This window comes from Gekko japonicus, unplaced genomic scaffold (genome assembly GCF_001447785.1).
Source record: "Gekko japonicus isolate JY-2015 unplaced genomic scaffold, Gekko_japonicus_V1.1 scaffold2598, whole genome shotgun sequence".
NCBI classification, from domain to species: domain Eukaryota; kingdom Metazoa; phylum Chordata; class Lepidosauria; order Squamata; family Gekkonidae; genus Gekko; species Gekko japonicus.
Window position 1 is genome coordinate 13,984 of NW_015169861.1, and position 20,109 is coordinate 34,092.

General features: G+C 46.6%; 1 protein-coding gene across 1 annotated transcript in view; it reads right to left on the reverse strand.

Moving 5' to 3' along the window:
- LOC107115655 (alpha-L-iduronidase-like) overlaps positions 1-20,109 on the reverse strand; it is a gene marked incomplete at its 3' end in the record, with an annotated part of 53,026 nt that overhangs the window by 12,398 nt on the left and 20,519 nt on the right. The gene's annotated exons all lie outside the window — the stretch shown is intronic.

A 20,109-nucleotide genomic window follows, 5' to 3' on the forward strand; every position in this document is an offset into this window, starting at 1 on the left:
GGAGAAGGAAGGGGAGGCGGGCAGACATGCCTGCCTTCCCTGCCTGATTTTCTCCACATGCCCCGCAGCTGTGCGGCACCTGGAGAAGATCGGGCTGGGAAGCCCGGCATTTAATTCTTCCCCTTGGGGGGAGGCCTGGGCTCCTTACTGCCGGAGCGCTGCTTTGGGGTGCTCCGGCAGGACATGACCCCCACTTGTTTGTAACCTTTGGAATAACTTGATCATTTGCAAAGCACATGGCCAAACTTGAGTGAAACCTTCCAGACAGAATCCACAGTCAAGCCCGACCAAGGAATGTGTAAAGCACAGGAAATGTGAACTGGGTGTAAAGTCCAATGAGATTGAACTGGATGACCAGCTGTTAATCAATAATTTATGATGGAGTACTGAACAAAGGGAACGCACAACAATTAATTGCTACACAGAATCAGAAGGCAAATTAAAGCTTTGCTCCCGCCCTCCCTTAATTATTCCAATGGGTGAAAATATTGAACACATGAAGCTGCCCTACACAGAATCAGGCCCTGTATGGTCCATCAAGGTCAGTATTGTCTACTCTGACTGGCAGTGTCACTCCATGGTGGGGTTGCCAGGTCCCCTCACCGTTGCAGTGGGGGGATATGGGCGGCATTCTGGGGGTAGGCGGGACATAGCATGCGATATCCCCGGTGCAATGATGTCACCTGGAAATGATGTCATTGTGTCAGTGACGTTGCACATGATGCTCTGGTTTTTTGGGGAAAACGCTGTCACGGTCAGCCTGGTCCCTGACAGGTGACCACTGGCCGGCCGTGTTTTCCTGGGGTCAAGGTGCGATCCTCCGGGGATACCCACGGGGCCGGAGCCGAGGGAAGGTGGTTAGAGGAGCAGGAGAGGCGGCCTCAGACAACGGGGTATGCAGGGTGGCCGTCTGCCACTCTTGCCCGCTCCTGAAGGATCTGCTTCCGACGGCCGCCTCTCGTCCGTCATCGTCTGGGTGCGTATCGGGGCGTCCCGGGCCGGCACTCCCAGTCCCTCTCCTCGGATCCTTAGCCAGCTCCTGGGACGTCCTCCTCGGCCCTCTCCATGCTCCGTCTTTTATTACCCCCTCGGCTCCCAGCGGTCCCCTTTCCTTGCAGCCCCGCCCCCTTGTCAAATGGATCGACGCCGTCATTTGCTAAATGTGGAAAGTAGACATTTTACTGGCCTACTTTGCTTGATGGACCATCTTAACTAGCATCTGTGTGATTTACGCAACTAGTACACATCCTAGCCTGTCTTCTCTTTGCGGAACTTCCTCGGATAATGCAAGATTTCCTTAACAATGTAACCATTCAAAAAGAAAAGGGCTGAGAAACTGGAGAAAGGCCTTGGAATCAAATGCCTTACTAATGGGTAGGCCTTTAATAATTAAGGCGAGTTAATTGATACAGGAGTTTAATGACATGTCCTTCACAATGGAGGCTTCCTTGTACTATCAAATCCCTGTCCCATGCAGCAGCAGAAGAGGAGGAGGAGGAGGAGGAGGAGGAGGAGGAGATTGGAATTTCAATGCCAGTCGCTCACAAAGTAGAACTTTTGCTCACAAAACTCCACAGCTTAGAGGGAGTATTGAGAGACTCAGATCAGAGTATTCCTGATGCAGAGGACAGTCTCATGTCCATTGGTCACACAGCTCTTCTGGTACAGGGCATCCTGCTATCTTGTGGAAGGTAACCAGCAGAGCAACTGTGTGTAAAATATTGCTTTTACCTAAACAAAGATAATTAAACGACTCAAACTATTCTATGGAAATCAATTTTATATCATACAAATTCCGAAGATATACCAACAATATCAAAATTCAAATTCTCAACGCATATGGCAAACGACCAGTCGTTCCCACAGTCCATCAAAGGCTCATACACAGTTAGAACTTTTCTCCTAGTGATCCTGTCCAATGCAAGGAACCTCTTGTCACAGAAAGGATCCTTGTGCTGAGGGAAAGTGCTACCACCAGCAGAACAGATCCAAGGGATCCAAAGCAAACATTGCCACACACCAGTCCTGCAAGAAAAGTGATGGAAGATTATTTTCTACCTGTGGCTATCTATCTTCTTAATAGCATAAACTGATGGGACCGTAGCACATATCCATTCACATTCTATAGTTAAAACGCACATTCAAAAAAGGCATCTAGAAAAGCTAAGCCGTGATGATGTTCACAGAAGGCATGCAAGAGTTTCCCAGCCTACTATTTGATAAATTTCACAGAAGTGCTGAGTATGGAAGTCAAGATGAATAATTATGTGTCACATCTACAAATCTGGGTACAAATCCAGTGTTGAGATGCGAAGGTTTGCTGGAAAATATCTGAAGGGCAGTTACCTAATGCCTTGCTGTTCATTTTGTTGTGTAGAACCATCAAACTAACAATTACAACCACGAGCTAAACAAATATTTTGCTCTGTGGCAGGCAAAATATGAGACAACATTGCAGACACGAGCCTGGGTGTTTGCAGCTGCATAATTATTTTAGGCATAACATGCTGTTATTCCAGAACTGAAATGTTTTGAAACTACGTTGGTTCTGGTGTTTTTGTTGTAATACCATGAAAAAAGAACACATCAAAAGGACCCCTATCACCTTGTAAGTTATCTTACATTCCTTTCAGTATCTTCATAAGGTACTCACAGTGCTATCCTAAACAGAGTTACTCCAGTGTAAACCCACAGATTTCAACAGAGTGGAGTAACTCTGCATAGGATTAAAGCGTTAAACACTGAGATTTTGGTCACAGGCAGATTTATGTCATTGATTGTGAAAAAGCAAATGATTATCCAAGCATCTCTTCATTGGTTTGTATCCCTGATTAAACCTGACACCTGCACTTTCTCTCTGTGGTTGCAGTCCATCAAAATGGGGGAGTGTAACACATAAAGCCAGAATAAAGTTTGAGTCCAGGGGCACCTTTAAGACCGACAAAGTTTTAATCAAAGTGTAAGCTTTTGTGTGCAAAGCACATTTCTTCAGACAAAAGGAATAAAAACTCAGGGGCTACTTACAGGGAAAAAGGGGGGGCAGCCGTTAGGAGGGGTCACTCAGAGCCCAGATGCATATGCAGAGCTGAAACTGGGATGCTAAAATGGACAGCAGCAAATTAGGATGGAAATGCAAGCGTCAACAAAAAGATGTGAGAATGAAGCTAGAGTACAGCAGTATTATCCCCAAGTCTTGAGCCACTGGACCCAGACTGTGTTCTGCTGCTTCAATTCAACATGGCTGCCCACCTGAATTTTTCTGCATAAAGCCAAGAGGGTGCCTTGGATTTCTGCCACAGCCATTTCCCTTGCTGAAGAGGCAAGCTGTTGCTGAGCATAGATTTTAAAACTGAAATGGAAAATGGCTCTTTAGCATCTGGTGGAGACATCAAAACATCTCTGTGTCTTCAGTGCTTTCCTTGAGGAAGAAAGCACCGGAGGTCACCGGACCACTTCCCACTTACAGTAAGGCCTGCCGATGGTCCCTGCATTGTAGCCGTTTGATTGTTTTAACTGACTGAAATGTGAACGGAGGGCAGGCCTACAGCACTGTGGCAACCATGTTTTGACCTAGACCCACGTACCCCTCCACAACGAACCTGAATCATTAATTTTTACATGTAATGAAGTCAGCTCTGGGTATGACCAGAGATCATAATAATCTTTAAGTGGGATCATAACAAACTTTAAGTGGGATCCTTCATATGTAAAAACCTTACATTGCTTTCCTGAGGAGGTCAGGCGGGCTCTCACTGTCCTGTCATTCCACGAACGAGGTAAAATGGAGTTGTTCAGGAGGGCAATTCTATAAAGGTAACAGGGCTGTACTATGACAGAATGGTTCAGGAAAGGGAAAGGGACTGAGGACTATACCACTATGTATGGGATAGATTATCAGTTTGCTGCATGTATTACCCTTTTGTTGCCTTGTTTTCTACTGTGCAAGGCTCTTTTTGTAGAAAAAGCCCAGCAGGAACTCATTAGCATAATAGGCCACACCCAACAACAGGAACTCATTAGCATATTGGGCCACACCCCTGACCGCACAGCTCATTAGCACATTAGACCGCACCCCCATGTTACCAGAAGTGTGGTCATCCAGCCACACCCACCTTTTGCTTCTTATTCTGTTTACCTTGTTTGTTGTCAAAACCCAGGGCTTTTTTGTAGCAGGAACTCCTTTGCATGTTAGGCCACACACCCCTAATGTAGCCACAGACAAAAGGAATAAAAACTCAGGGGCTACTTACAGGGAAAAAGGGGGGGCAGCCGTTAGGAGGGGTCACTCAGAGCCCAGATGCATATGCAGAGCTGAAACTGGGATGCTAAAATGGACAGCAGCAAATTAGGATGGAAATGCAAGCGTCAACAAAAAGATGTGAGAATGAAGCTAGAGTACAGCAGTATTATCCCCAAGTCTTGAGCCACTGGACCCAGACTGTGTTCTGCTGCTTCAATTCAACATGGCTGCCCACCTGAATTTTTCTGCATAAAGCCAAGAGGGTGCCTTGGATTTCTGCCACAGCCATTTCCCTTGCTGAAGAGGCAAGCTGTTGCTGAGCATAGATTTTAAAACTGAAATGGAAAATGGCTCTTTAGCATCTGGTGGAGACATCAAAACATCTCTGTGTCTTCAGTGCTTTCCTTGAGGAAGAAAGCACCGGAGGTCACCGGACCACTTCCCACTTACAGTAAGGCCTGCCGATGGTCCCTGCATTGTAGCCGTTTGATTGTTTTAACTGACTGAAATGTGAACGGAGGGCAGGCCTACAGCACTGTGGCAACCATGTTTTGACCTAGACCCACGTACCCCTCCACAACGAACCTGAATCATTAATTTTTACATGTAATGAAGTCAGCTCTGGGTATGACCAGAGATCATAATAATCTTTAAGTGGGATCATAACAAACTTTAAGTGGGATCCTTCATATGTAAAAACCTTACATTGCTTTCCTGAGGAGGTCAGGCGGGCTCTCACTGTCCTGTCATTCCACGAACGAGGTAAAATGGAGTTGTTCAGGAGGGCAATTCTATAAAGGTAACAGGGCTGTCCTATGACAGAATGGTTCAGGAAAGGGAAAGGGACTGAGGACTATACCACTATGTATGGGATAGATTATCAGTTTGCTGCATGTATTACCCTTTTGTTGCCTTGTTTTCTACTGTGCAAGGCTCTTTTTGTAGAAAAAGCCCAGCAGGAACTCATTAGCATAATAGGCCACACCCAACAACAGGAACTCATTAGCATATTGGGCCACACCCCTGACCGCACAGCTCATTAGCACATTAGACCGCACCCCCATGTTACCAGAAGTGTGGTCATCCAGCCACACCCACCTTTTGCTTCTTATTCTGTTTACCTTGTTTGTTGTCAAAACCCAGGGCTTTTTTGTAGCAGGAACTCCTTTGCATGTTAGGCCACACACCCCTAATGTAGCCGATCCGAATGAGTTTCTGCTGTTGGGTGTGGCCTATTATGCTAATGAGTTCCTGCTGGGCGTGGCCAGCCGGAACTCCGTTCCTGTGCGTTCCTGCCCAAAAATAGCCCTGCTACTGTGGTAATACCATTTTTCTTCCTTACATCAGCATTCTGTATCATGTCTAATATGCTACGCTCCTTCAGACATCTGTAATCCTAGTTCATCACTTATTAGATGTCTCTTGATTTTATTAACTATGTAACCCACTCTGAATCTCGGTGAGGAAGGGGGACTATAAATATAGTTAATAAAATAACTCTGTTGCTTACCACTTACAGTAAAGCCTGTTTCACACAAGTAACAGAATGGGCTGGTAAAACGGCTGATGATGGGACTGAACCCTTTCAGACTACTGGTTGAGGGATTATGTTTTTCAAAGTTCCCCTGCATGAATGGCTTTCTTTCACTGCAAAACTACCACAGCATGAGAAGGACTAGCCTAGAACCTTTCTCCCGGAGGCGATATTTTTTCCTTAAATCTGCAGGGAGCTTTCTAGTGTAGGGATGTATTAAAATTGCAACTCCTCTACAAGCAGGCTGAAGTGGTACAGCCCCTTCTACTACCTCAAACTGCAATCCCGTAAAGCTGCCTTATAGGAGCCCTCTACTCTTGACATTACATGAACACATGAAGCTGCCTTATACTGAATCAAACCCTTTGGTCCGTTAAGGTCAGTATTGTCTACTCCAACTAGCAGTGGCTCTCAAGAGTCTCAGGCAGAGAACTTTCACATCACCCACTGCCTGGTCCTTTAACTGGAGATGCCGGGGATTGAACCTGGGACCTTCTGCATGCCAAGCAGATGCTCTATCACAGCCCCTCCCCTAAATATGAGTTGAAATCAATGCACATAGAGTGGGGGCGGGCACAAATGTGCTGGCCCCATCTTCTGCCTGTGCATAACTGCTGGCTTGTGAGCATGCAGTCTATGCGCATGGAACATATGCACACGAAACATATGCACACCAAGGCTCCCTTTCCTGTTACTGAGAACCTTTGGAAACACCAAAGATTGGCATTGTGGAGGGTTACTGAGGCCAAATAGGCTCGGTACTATACACTATGGCTGGAGTGTTGGGGTGAAGGTTTTTCACATCATCCGCTGCCTGACATTTTTAAAAAACCAGATACGCTGGGGATTGAACCTGGTACCTTCTGCATGCAAAGCAGGGACTCTGTCACTCAGCGAGGGCCTCACCCCAGTATTATTGTCCCATTAGGCCACACGTGTAGAAAGATGAAATCTTATCTTGCCGTTTTGCACGACCCATTTCATGCTGTACCTTTTGCTGCCAACATACAATAACCTCAACACCCACCCCCCCAATTTAAATACTTTGGAGCGTCAGAACAACCCAGTTATAGATTAAACCGGTTGTATGCATTGTAAAAAGTATAGCTGGGCTGTGCAGAAAGCCCCACTGCCAAACACGTCGTCCTGATTTCACTTGAAGTAATTACTTCTGCCAGACATGGGTTCTGAGATCAATTATTATACAGGCTATACTTAAAAGGATTACCGCTTGTTTAATGTTTGCCACTGGAAATTGAATAACTCAGGTCAACCGGATGGGAACGGAAAAAGAGGAGAGGGATGGGAAGGTGACTTGCGGCCCCTTGTTTACACCCGTCAATATTCACCTAGCGCAGGCTGCTGTTTGGTTGTAGGGGCAGCCCACAAGTATTAAAGCGCATCAACTTCAGTCCTTAGCACCGATCGGCTTGGATGTCCTCAGCAGCAAAGTGTGTGGAACTCAGGTGGAATCTTCACTTGTTCCTTATACACATGCACAAGTATCACCAAAAGAAGACAGGTAAGAGAAGTAGAAATTTCATTCGTGACGCGAGAGTTTCTGTGCTGATTGTCACAGGTGGTCAGTGCAAATCCAACTGCAGCAGCAAGAACCACAGTTTGCTGATGCTAGAAATGGGCTTTTAATTCGGGGTTGATCATGGATCTCAACATGTTTCAAATGCTGAAAGCTTGTTCTATGGCTTTCCAGGCAGCATACTTCACTTGTTCCTTATACACATGCACAAGCATCACCAAAAGAAGACAGGTAAGAGACGTAGACATTTCATTCGCGATGAGAGAGTTTCCGTGCTGATTGTCACAGGTGGTCAGGGCAAATCCAACTGCAGCAGCAAGAACCACACTTTGCTGATGCTAGAAATGGGCTTTTAATTCGGGGATGATCAAGGATCTCAACATGTTTCAAATACTGAAAGCTTGTTCTATGGCTTTCCAGGCAGCATACTGAAGAAATAAGACTGTTGCTCTATAGAAATGTTTTGAAATCTATTGTATAATTCTTGTTTAAAGACTGCTTACCCCTTTGGGTGTGTGCTTGCCTTTTTGTCCTCAGGTTGCAGCCGATTTATGGCAGCCCCAGAGGGTTTTCGAGGCAAGAGACCAAGAGAGATGGCTTCCCATTGCCTGTCTCTGCATAGTGACCCTGGACTTCCTTGGTCGTCTCCCATCCAAGTACTAACCAGGGCCAACCCTGCTTAGCTTCCAAGGTTTGATGAGATCAGGCTAGCCTGGGCATTACTAAGTTTTTAATGCAGTGAGTTCAACAAGGTGCACACTGTATTTTCCCATCACAAGATGACTCTGGCACTCTTTTTTATAGTGGGACACCAGTCTGAAAACCAGGCATTGTAAACAACTTATGTAGCTTTTTTCCATAAAGTTCCATGTGCAGCATTTTAGCAATCCCTACAATAGCCCTGTAAGTTAGGCAGTATTACGTTGCAATGAGAGCACTATCAAGGGTGATAGTGAGATTGCTACCGAAGGTGAAGACCTCTGCAGATAGGTGCGTGGTCTTTTTTGTAGCAGCTCCAGGATTGTGGAATGACTTCCCACCAGAGGTGTGATTGAGTACATGCCTTCCGGGGGCTGAGGTAATGATGTAAGGCCCACTTACTGGGCACTTTTTGGTGAGTATTTGTGTGCATGTGTGCCTGGAAGTCATGGTTGACTTCTGGCAACCCCTAATGAACATGAAACTGAGCAAACTCCAGAGGATGGCAGAGGACAGGAGGGCCTGGCGTGATGTGATCCATGGGGTCGTGAAGAGTTGGACTCGACTGTGTGACTGAACCACCACAACAAAAACCCCTAGTGGGGCTAGGATGTTTCAGAGAGATGGCTTGCTATTGCCTGCCTCTGCGTCCCAGCCCTGGTATTCCTTGGACGTCTCCCATCCAAGTATTTGCCAGGGTCAGCCCTGCTTAGCATCCAAGATCTGATGAGTTCGGGCTTGCCTGGGCTATCCAGGTCAGGGCCTCCAACTACACATTTTCGTTAGGGGAAATACGGTATTTGAAAACTGGGCTTTGCGATTTTCTTAATTAAGGGACCTTTATTTTTCTCAAGACAGATGATCAAGTTATTGCTTTAATGTGCCAAACAAAGGATCCCCAATGTGGTGCCCGTGGGTGTGGCTTTTCGAATCTTTGATGTATATGGTATAATGCAGACTGCAGCTTTATGTAAAGTACAAATAGCGAAGAGGGTCGCCATAAGTTGGCTGCGACTTGATAGCCTTTTACTCTCTCCCTCTCTCTCTCTCTCTCTCTGAAAACACAGTGGGACTTGATTCCGAGAGCCAGTTTGGTGTAGTGGTTAAGTGCACGGACTCTAATCTGGGAAAACCGGGTTTATTTATTATTTTATTCATCTAATTTATATCCTGCCCTCCCTGCCAAGGCAGGCTCAGGGCAGCTCACATAAAATAAAATATTTTAAAAATATATAAAATAAATAAATATATATTTGAAAATATAAAACAGTTTCCCACTCCTCCACTTGCGGCTGCTGGATGACCTTGGGCAAGCCATAGTTCTGTCAGAGTTTTTCTCTCAAGGACAGTTCTGGAAAGAGCTCTCTCAGCCCCACCTACGTCACAGGGTGTCTGTTGTGGGGGAGGGGGAGGGAAAGGAGTTTCTAAGCCACTCTGAGACTCCGAGTGAAGGGCAGGGTATAAATCCAATCTCTTCTTCTTCTAAAAACAAGTTGCATGGCTAAAATCCTTAATACAGCTAACTGGAAGAAGGCCGGGGGATCCCCATTTGAGCTCTTTATTGGAGAAACACAATAGACCAAAAGAGCCAGTTTGGTGTAGTGGTTAAGTGCGCGGATTCTAATCGGGGAGACCAGGGTTTGATTCCCCACTCCTCCACTTGCACCTGGCTGGATGACCTTGGGTAAGCCGTAGTTCTGATAAGAGCTGTTCTTGAGAAAAGAGCAGTTTCTGTCAGAGTTCTCTCAGCCCCACCTACCTCACAGGGTGTCTGTTGTGGGGAGGGGAAGGGAAAGGAGTTTGTAAGCCGCTCTGAGACACCTTTGGGTAGTGAAGGGCAGGGTATAAATCCAATCTCTTCTTCTTCTTCTTCCTTTGAAAGAATTCTTTTGCCAACTGGGAATGTGCTACACATGTATTAGCAAGTTATTAACATTTTATTTAGCATTCTCCATTTATTTAGGTTCTCCATTAAGCTCAAAGGGACTTGCTTGTGAGAAAACATGATTGTGACTGCACGGCCAAATGCTAATGGAGGAAGGGGCCCAATTTCTTCCATTTGCCTTTCAGGGGCATGTGACATTTCGCCTGTCCTGTTCTTATTCTTCAGCTATGGACGTTTGCGCCCTAGCTGGAAAACTGTTGTAACGTTCTGTTTCAAGAAAGTTAGAAATGTGCACTATAAAATCAGAGCTCTGTTAGACCATCTTTGTCGGCCTTGTCTCTCTTATCTGGATCTCAACTTTAACAGGAACGTTCTGTAAACCATCTAATGCTGTCACCCTGGGAGCTGAACCGATAGTTAACATTCTTGAATTATATTTACAGTAAAAAAAAAAAAAAGGAGGGGGCTGTTTGTTACATCTCTCTCTGGACTTATAATTTGACCTACGCATGTTGCTTTTGCCTTATTATCAGCACTTGAGTGTAGTTGCTGATGGAGAGAAATGTCTCAAAAAGCACAAAACAAGGCTGCAATTCTGTTCGTGCTTGCGTGGGAGTAAGTGCATGCAGTAAGTAAGAGCATCAGGACATTTCCCTCCAACACTGAACATATCTTGAGGAGTATGTCCTTGGAGGAACCCCATCCAAATACTAGCCAGGGCCAACCCTGCTTAGCTTCCAAGATCCACCAAGATTGGGCTAGCCTGGGCTATGCAAGTCAGGTACAAAACGTATTTAAGTACGTAATTCTTATTCAGAAAAAAAACAACACCTGGGTTACTTACACATGGACTGTTTGCCTTGACTTGGGATGCTCCTTGGAACTAGCCCCCCCCCCCCATTTCCCTAGAGCATTCTGTTCACTTCCGGGGTTTTCCCCTTCTTTCCTGTGATCTTTCCGTGACCTGCTTAGCTCTGATGTTTCAGGAAAGATTGCAGAGACAGCAGGCTAGCACCTATGTAGACAAGAAAGTCCAGATCTTTCTGATCCTACCCACATCAGTGTACTTTCCCCTGTTTCAGTCTTCTGAGACGGCCATCACCCTACCATCGGGGACTTCTTAAAAACCAGCAGTTGACATATTGTTATAATAATCTATCAGCTACTCCAAATTCCCAGCTTTTTAAAAAAAGTTACTTTCTGTCTCTTTTCATTGTGGAAATACACCTTTCCCTTTATATCTTCACAACAAAAGGGGCTAGGAAATTTTAAAATGAAATTTTGGGGATTCAGAGACCCTGATATATACTGATATGTCAATTGCCTTAAAAAAAAAAGCCCTCAAGTGGCAGGTGGTAAATGGCTGCTTTGGGGGGCTGGGAAAGGGAATATGCAGGGAAACCCACCACTTGGAAGCCCTGTTACTGCTATGCTGCATTGGCGGCAGCAACAGGGAAACCACACAAGCCTGTCCCTGTATGCAGAACACCCTAATCATCACAATAAGATTGTGTAAGACTCATAAGATTACACAGTCTCTGTGCTCCTTGAAAGAAGTCATGTGCCTCATTCCAAATGCCAGAGGCTTCATATGCATGTCCCTTAAGGTGCAATGATAGGATGTTCATCTAGTTTACTTTGATACTGACAGCCTCATATTCACATACAAATAGCACGTCACTCTGGTGAAAGGTGGATGTACAAGTAAACAAGACACTTCCTGTTTCAACGTCTGCACTAGTGTGGTTATTGCAGAAGATCAGTGTTCCTGTTCTCAAATGCACTCAAACGGTCCAGGTTCCCACAGCAACAGAGGGAGGACAGAATGGGTGCAGACTAGAGGTGTGCGCTCGGCAGGGCTCTTTTTGTAGCAGGAACGCCTTTGCATATTAGGCGACACACCCTTAATGTAGCCAATCCTCCAAGAGCTTACAGAAGCCCCTGTAAGAAGAGCTCTGTAAGCTCTTTTGAGGATTGGCTACATTAGGGGTGTGTCGCCTAATATTCAAAAAAATTCCTGCTACAAAAAAAGCCCTGCCGCTCGGTATAAACTGAGCTGGAAAAGTACTCAATAAATGCCATCAGAGCAAAGCAGGTCAGGGAAAGATCACAGGAAAGAAGGGGGAAACCCAGGATGTGAACAGAATGTTGTAGGAAAACAGGGAATCTAGATCCGAGTAGCATCCCAAGCTGAGGCAAACAATCCATGTATATAAGTAACTCAGACTTCTTTTCTGAATAATAATTCAGAAAGTAATTCCCTTTAAATGCCTTCCCTCCTCCATTGGAAACAACGGAGGATGGAGGCACCTTCGTCTGGGGCCCATAGAATTGGACCCCTTGGTCCAATCTTTTTGAAACTCGGGTGTTTTTTTTTTTAGTTCAGGCACCAGCAGCTATGCTGCAAATTTGGTGCCTCTATCTCAAAAACCAGCCCCCCCTCCCCGAGCCTGGGGTACCCCTGGATCAATTCTCCATTATAGCCTATAGTGTTTTCAAGGCAAGAGACGTGCAGAGGTAGTTTGCCATTTCCTGCCTCCGTGTAGCAACCCTGGACTTCCTTGGTGGTCTGGTATCCCATTCAAATACTAACCAGGGATGACCCTGCTCAGCCTGGGTCATCCAGGTCAGGGCATACAAGTGCTGCAGTGTGTGACACAGAGTGTTGGGCTGGATGGGCCTTTGGCCTGATCCAACATTGGTGTCTCTTATGTTCTTATGTTCAAGCTAAGGCAGCAGTGAAATGGATTAGATGAGGGAAAGCAAAGCAGCCTCTGACCTAGCCCACCTCACTCTAAAGGCAACTTGGCCAAGATAAAATACAAATGGTTCTTGAATGGAAAATGGCATTGCTGAAAGGCAGGTCTCTCCTCATTTTTCTTTTTGAAAGCTTCTCTCCCTGACAGCTTATTTGGTACAATACACTTTGCTGGAAAAGTATCTAAGGCCCCGGTCACACGGGAGGTTTAGGGCCGGAAGTGGGACGAATCGGGGGCGCAGCAAACGGGCGTGATCCCACCGCAACATCTGGGAAGTGTTGCACACCCGTCCCCGATCCGGCCCTTCAGGCCGAAAATCCATAGTTAAAAGAAACCCCCTACAGAGGTGGACTTACCAGAAAGGCCGCATCAAGCGTGGCCATGGGATCGTCAGCGTGTCCTTCTGCCAGCGCATCCGAGGCTCCTGGCTAGACTGCGCATGCGCACACATGCACAGCCGGTTGTCTTGGTCTCCGGTCGGTGGCTTCCTCCTCGGCATCTGATCGTACCGGGGAGCAATGGCGCGGCAGCTCAGGGGATCTATGTGATCCCGCTGCCGTGTGTTTCTTTTGGTGCGGCTCTGAATAGCCGCACTTTGCCCGTGTTTTTTTCTGCCGTGTGGCAGGGACCTAAGATAATCACTGACCAAAGGATTACAGAGAGGCCTTAATTTTAAAACATACAGGAAGTCACAATATTACTGTTAATAACTGAATGGTGAGAAAACAAAGTCCGCTGCTCCGGAGCTTATTTCATTGGACTCTAGCACCCCCTGCTGAATCACAGTTAACTTGCTATTGCAACGGATGCAAAATTTACACTGTTTTAACCACACTCATAATGTGATTTGTTTCTAGGGCGCCAGGATGAAGTTTTCTACATGGGAGAGGAAAAATAATATAAGGTTCCCCCCCCCCCCCCCGATATTTTAAGTGCTCTAAAAATGCCATCCCTATTTAAACAGTGGTGTGTTATTTGCAAGCACTGTATGGACTGGAAGGAGAAAATGAAGAAATTGTATTAATATTATTTCCTTGAATTACAGCATCATGCGGTTATCAGTATGTTTCCCCGCAATGTTGGGGTTTAACTGGTGAACGGGGGCAGGGTTGTGTAGGGGGAAAAATGTTTTTCTTAATCTCTTCTGCAAACTTGGCTTTCATTGTTGTGTTGGAACAGCTCGACCTGGCAAGCCCTGAGGATGCTAACAAGGTCCCAAGGGCATGCATGTCCTCTGATACAGCATTCCACCAGGATGGAGCCACCCCAAAGAAGGCCCTCGCCCTGGTAGAGGAGAGGAGAGCCACTCGAGGGCCCGGGCACCACCAGAAGACTGAGTGATGAAGAACACAAGCAATGTGGGGGATTGCAGTGGGAGAGGCAGTCCTCCCAGTATGATGGCCCCAGACCATTTAGGGCTTTAAAGGTTGAAATCAGCGCCTTGAATTTGATCCGAAAATCAATTGGCAACCAGTGCAGATGCTTCAGTATCGGCTGTATGTGCGTAGACCAAGACACACTGGCTGCATTCTGAATAACCTGAAGCTTCTGCAACGTCTTCAAGGACAAGCCCTGAGTAGAGCAAATTACAGTAGTCCAATCTGGGCTAAGATTATCCACTAAGAGAGTATGTTGTTGGTATGCATCATGGTGGAAAGGGCCATCAAGATGCTGCTGACTTATGGCAACCCCACAGGGTTTCCAAGGCAAGAGATGTTCAGAGGTGGTTTGCCGTTGCCCGCCTCGGCGTAGCAACCCTGGACCTCCATGGTGGTCTCCCAGCCTAGTACTAACCAGGGCCAACCCTGCTTAGCTTCTGAGATCTGACCAGATTGGCCTGGCATGGCCCATCCATGTCAGGGTGGGATGCATAATGCTCTCCTGGGGGAAAAAGGGCCACAGGGAAATTTGCCTGGCATGTTTAAAAAGTAATTGAAGGGTGTGGGGTTTGTGTATCTGAAAGGTGTATCTGAAAGGTGTGGGGTTTGTGTATCTGAAAGCTAGGGAATGATTTTTCCCTAAATTAATTAAATTAAAATTGAAAGCATCTGAAAAGAATTAGTTTTAGCACAGCAGAGGAGTCCATCCCTGTGTTTCTGCACGATCCACAGTTCAGTGTATGCCTTGTGATTGGAAGGGAACAAGCTCGGCACAGTGACTCATGCAGAGATGCAGCAGGCAGCCTCCAGTGAGAGTCTAAGTGCTAATTCTTTTTTTTTTATCCCCTGAGAACAGGGTAGCTTTATTATTTTTTTGTTACACCTAAGGACTACAGAAAAGAAAAGGGGAAGGGAAAAAGTTGACCCAGGATAAAGGACAGTAAATAAAAACCCACACTATAACTAAAAACCCAAGAGGGAGGGTCCTCAACAGTTAGTATTCTGTTAGTATTCAAAACAAATAAACTTTTCGTTTAAGTCAATGTAATCGGAAGTTAGTAAGTCCATGTTAGTATTCTCTCCTTCGTCTTCAGAGTGTGCCCAGAGTCCTTTCATCTTCTTCTTTGTTTGCAAATCTCAAGTTTATAAAGAGTTACTTTGGTCCTCTAAGCCGCAGGTCGTATGCTTGTTTGGCCTAGCCACCTGTTGCTCCCTGGTCTCCGTCCCTGTCTTCTGTGTTATCTGCTCCGCCCTCTCCTTTTTGCTGTTCTTCTTCTTGCGCTCCAAAGAACCGCTTCAACCATTCTTCTGCTTTAAAAACCGAGTCAATTTTTCCCCTTTTATCTCTGTATTTGAACACGACACCCTCTGGGAAATTCCAGGAATATGGAATCTGGTTGATCTGCAAGGTTGAAATCAATTCTTTATACGCTTTTCTTTTTTCCCGAACTTCAAATGGAGTGTCTTTCAAAACCCTGATGGGTGTGGCTCCCAGCTGCAGGGGATTAGCTGCTGTTGCTTTTAGAGTATCATCTCTCGTCTGTCTTCAGAGAAACTTGACGACAATTTCACCTGGCAGGTTATTCAGTTTAATATACTTTGAGTATGATCGATAAACCACCTCAATCTCTGCTTCCGCTTCTGCCGATGAGCAACCTATCGCCGGTGCGATCAGCTCTGCCATCAACTTTTTCAAGTTTTCTCCTTGCGATTCAGCTATCCCCTGAAACCTGAGTATCTTGTTTGCTTTTTCCATTTGAAGATTCAGCAATCTGCGTTCCTGTAGGTCCTGTCTCTGTTCAAGCAGACCAACTTTCTTTTTGACTTTCTTGGTATCGTGCACTGTCTCTTTAAGTTTTTCGTCTGTTTGGATCGACTTTTTAACCAACTCGGCAATCTGCTGCTGTTGCTTTGCTAGGCTTTGGTTGGATGCGGTCATCTGCTGGTTAATACCATCGAGTCTCTCGTTTATTGGCTTGAGCAGTTCTGATAGCATAGAGATCAGATCTCCTGTCTCCTCGATCCTCGGACTTTGACCGCCCCGCCCAACTTGTCTGCCTAGTTTTCCCCGGGCGCCGGCCATTTTCCACTTTGTTTACACTAGAAGACCTCCTTCACTCTTCTTCGAAAAAGCGCTCAAGTTTTTCTGCAAACGCAGCTAAGTCTCTAGCACATCATTACGATCTTCCTCTCTCCTCCCCCCCTCTGTTTTTTTTTTTTTACACAGTTCAGTTTGTTTACGCCAGGGAATTGTCCCCGGCGCCGCTTCCAGATGAGTGGGGGGGGGAGAACTCACTTTTTAAACTTTTTCGCTTGATTCTTTCTCCGGTTCATTGACAGTCTGCATCCAGACTCCTTGTAGCTTCGATAGATCGTTGACCCTCACTGCTTGTCCCGGCTGGCATCAGCTGAGCTCAGTAAAAACCGAGCCTCTCAGGGGGCGGACCGATTGGGGCAAAGGAGCACCTCAATTCTCCGGCATTATGCCGTCGAAGAGGTCGCCCCTCCAGCACCCCCGGCTTGGAGCCTTTCACTAAGGCTCACCTGGGGGTGTCACTTGAGGTGGCACCCTTCCAACCCCACTAGAGCGCGGAATGCCTCCCCAGTGGTAGGGGAGAGCGTCCGCCATCGCTGAGCCACAGACCGGAAGAGTCTCTAAGTGTTAATTCTAGTGCATCAGGACTGATTGGCAGATCGAATCCCCCCATGCAAACATGCCCCAGGACGAACCTTAGAAGAGGCCACCTGCTAAGATAAATTTTTCTGCTGCCTTTCCATGAAGAATATGTGCAATGAGACATAAAACAGATACAGAATATACTCACAAAGATCAGCATTGAGCAGATAGGTAACAAGGGACCAAATTCCCTTCCTCAAGACCTTCCAGAGTGACTAGGTTGTCACAGTTAAAACCAGGAAGCCTGTAATATGGGGCTTGATGGAGCTTCTGCAGGCTGATGTTCCAAATGGGGGAGGCTTGGAGATGGGGCAAGGCCTTGGTATAGCCCCCCACCAAGCATGCTGACACATGCTCCTGAGCCACTTTGATATAGTGGTTAGGAGCGCAGACTCTAATCTGGGAGAACCGAATTTGATTCCCCACTCCTCCACATGCAGCTGCTAGTGTGACCTTGGGTCAGTCACAAGTTCTCTCAGAGCTGTTCTCTTAAGAGCAGTTCTCTCAGAGCTCTCTCAGCCCCACCTACCTCACAGGGTGTCTGTTGTGGGGAGGGGAAGGGAAGGAAAGGAGATGGTAAGCTGCTCTGAGACTCCTTCGGGTAGTGAAGGGCGGGGTATAAATCGAAACTCTTCTTCTGCTCAGAGAACACAGAGTGGCTAGCTCTTTTGAGCCAGAGGGATTCCCTAATTATTCCATTCATTTCTCAGTGCACACAAGGAACTATGTCATGGCACACAGTTCAGGAATGATCACATGAAAGTCACTACAGAGCAGACAAAGACAAGAACGGCACGATTCATAAACTGAGATGGTTAAAGCCAGTGCGCGGAAAGAACACAGAACAATCCTTGGCTTATTGGCAGTGGACAGTGCCGGATTTACGCATAAACTAAATAAGCTACAGCTTAGGGCCTCGCAATCTGCTTGGGCCTCGAATAAAAACACAATATAAAAAATGATTTCAAATATTAAAAAGGCGTATATATTTTAAATTTTTCTGAGACCAGCTGATGTGATTTAAAACAGTAGGGGGCCTCTGGGTTTTGTATAGCTTAGGGCTTCAGCAAGTCTAAATCCGGCCCTGGCAGTGGATAAGATATTTGCAGGAGCTGAGGTGGCTCAAGTGGTTAAAACGCTGAACTGCAGGCTGTGGAAGGTCAGTAGTTCAGCAGTTCGAGACCCGGGTGCCATATGATGGAGTGAGCTCCCGTCTCTAGTTCCAGCTCCTGCCAACCTAGCAGTTCAAAAGCAAGAAATTGCAAGGAGATAAATAAATACCACTTCGGTGGGAAGGTAACAGCGTTCCATGCGCCTCAGTGTTTAGTCATGCCGGCCACATGACCACAGAAACATCTTCGGACAGCGCTGGCTCTTCGGCTTTGAAACGGAGATGAGCACCGCAACCCTAGAGTCAGATTCGACTGGCTTTCGAGCAAGGGAACCTTTACCGTTACCTAAGAAGAGTAACACCCCCACAGAATCCACAGATATCAGTAGGCATGGAAGCAGGTAACGACTTAGGATGGCACCGTCAAAAATCCTGCTTTTTTTTTTGCTGAAAGTGGCAGAAAGCTGGAAGTGAGAGCAAAGCGGTGAGGTGAGATAACCGTACTGACAAGGGAGCCCGAGTTTAAACCCCTGCTCATGCGTGAACGTCCCCTGCTACCCACCTGGTGATCTTACAGGAGTCACTAACTTCACAGTAGGAAAGCCCCTTGTGTGCACAGTCTATAGCACCCTGGGGGAAAGTCAGAATACAAAGGCAGGAAGTACTCTATCGGTGTACTGGTAATACATTCTTCCTGATGGGAACAACCTATTCAGCACCACCAGGGATCGTTTCGTAGAAAAAGAGCTAGGGGAACTCATTAGCATAACTCATTAGCATATGCCACACACCCTGACATCACCGGAAGTGTGTCATAAGGCCACACCCCCTGACATTGTTTACCTTGTTTGTTGTCAAAACCCAGGGCTTTTTTTGTAGCAGGAACTCCTTTACGTGTTAGGCCACCCCCCCCTAATGTCGCCAATCCTAATGAGTTTCTGCTGTTGGGTGCGGCCTATTATGCTAATGAGTTCCTGCTGGGCGTGGCCAACTCGGGAGCCAGCCGGAACTCCATTCCTGCGCGTTCCTGCCCCAAAATAGCCCTGATTTCAACCCCCCACCTTGGCTTATATTTAATTACTAAAAACAAAGTGCGTGCTAGATTCATTCTTCTACTGTGCTAGTGAGCTAGATTCATTCTTTTGCAGTGCCATCTTACCTTCTGAGTTTGTTGAAGTTAATTATGTCTGGGGGGGTGGAAAGTGCTTTCAAGTCACAGCCAATTTATGGCGATTTCATAGGGTTTCCAAGCCAAGAGACGAACAAAGTTGGTTTGCTATTGCCTGCCTCTGCATAGTGACCCTGGACTTCCTTGGTGGTTTCCCATCCAAATAGGGTTGCCAGGTCCCGACTTGCCACTGGTGGGGGTAGGGGGGAGATAAGTCTGTCAGCTCCAAATCGGGAAACTACTGAAGATTTGGGGACGGAGCCTGGGGGGGACAGGAATCTCATTGTGGTACAATGCCACAGAGTCCACCCTCCAATGCATCCATATTCTCCAGGGCAGGGGTGTAGAACATAAAGCCAGAACCGGCCCATCCAGGGCTCTTATGCGGCCCGCGAGCAACTAGTGCACGGGAGGGAACAGGAAACTGCTTGGGGAGGGGAGCAGGCGAAGCCACTCCGACTGTGGCTTCAGCATGGCAGAACAACCTCGTCTGCAGCAGTCAAGCAGCGTGGGAACATCTACCCAGTGCTGCACCACTGGCTCTCCAGTCCGTCCATTGCACCCCCTCCCAGACCATGAGGCCTTGCAGTGGGGATACACCAACTCGGGGCTTACCAGCTGCTGTCCTTTGTATAGTTTATATCTCCGCTATCTGGCATTACGTTTTATGGCACACATGGCCCGGCCCAACAAAGTGACATTTATGTCAGATCCAGCCCTCATAACACATGAGTTCGACACCTCTGATCTCTGTAGTCTGGAGATAAGCTGTAATTCTGGGGCATGCCCAGGTCCCCACCTGGAGGCTGGCATCCACACCCAAGTACTAACCTGGGCTGCTCAGCTTCTGAGATCTGACGAGATTGGGCTAGCCCAGGCCATCGAAGCCTGGCCTCATTATGCTTTACAGCTCAGATAAACTGCTACTGTGCATAGCCGCCAATTAGAAAATGCTGCTTACAAACTTTACAATACATTATTGTAAAAATAAAACGTCGAAGACGAAAATACAGGATTATTTCACAAGGTTGCCCCTCCTGATGTCGTAGAATAGTTAAGAAACTGCCATCTCATTGGTGTCCTCTCTCTCCATTTTTAAAGTTTAAATTTCTTTCAGCAC